Source organism: Octodon degus, unplaced genomic scaffold (genome assembly GCF_000260255.1).
Source record: "Octodon degus isolate 3935 unplaced genomic scaffold, OctDeg1.0 scaffold00057, whole genome shotgun sequence".
Lineage (NCBI taxonomy): Eukaryota > Metazoa > Chordata > Mammalia > Rodentia > Octodontidae > Octodon > Octodon degus.
The window spans coordinates 5,640,554-5,641,231 of record NW_004524633.1 but is presented as its reverse complement, the minus strand read 5'-3'; positions in this window follow the sequence as shown (position 1 = coordinate 5,641,231).

Sequence of the window (678 nt, the reverse complement as noted above, 5' to 3'; positions counted from 1 at the left end):
TTCGTTCTTGGTATTTTAATGAGATAAGCCCTTTCTTTGCCTAAGCCCATGGCGATGGTATGCCTGTGTTCTGGAAACAGCTCTGGGCCAGCTTAGATCAGAGAGCTGGGCAGAAGTGGGATCCGAGAGGTCTCCTAGCTGGCCTTGGGGCACACAGCCGCCGGTGGGGATGTTTCATGGAAACCTAGAATTGGAACCGAAGCCTTTTACCCTAGAAACACTTCACAATCTTACTAATCCCCAAGCAGGCTAATTATCTGGAGGCTTTTTTTTTTTTTGAGTCTGCTAACATTTTTCTTAAAAATTTCTTCAGTCTGCAGAGAAAGAAACTGTTGGTTGTTTTCTAGGTTCAGACAGTATGAGAAGCCTGAGGCATGTCAAAATGAAACATCTGTCGAGTCACATCGGACGTGAAGGGTCGCACACCTGTCATCCCAGCGCTCGGGAGGCTGCGGCAGGATCACTGCGAGTTCAAGGCCAGCCTGCACTACACAGCCAGAACCTGTCTAAAACACACACACACACACACACACACACACACACACACACACACCTCCCCACCCCCAAAGGTATCCCTATAAAAGACACATTGTCGTTAAGCCTCTCAACATGCTCCACCCCACACACTTAACCCAGCGCTCTCAGCCAGCAGAGAGGCAGAGGCAGGAGGGTGCCGCC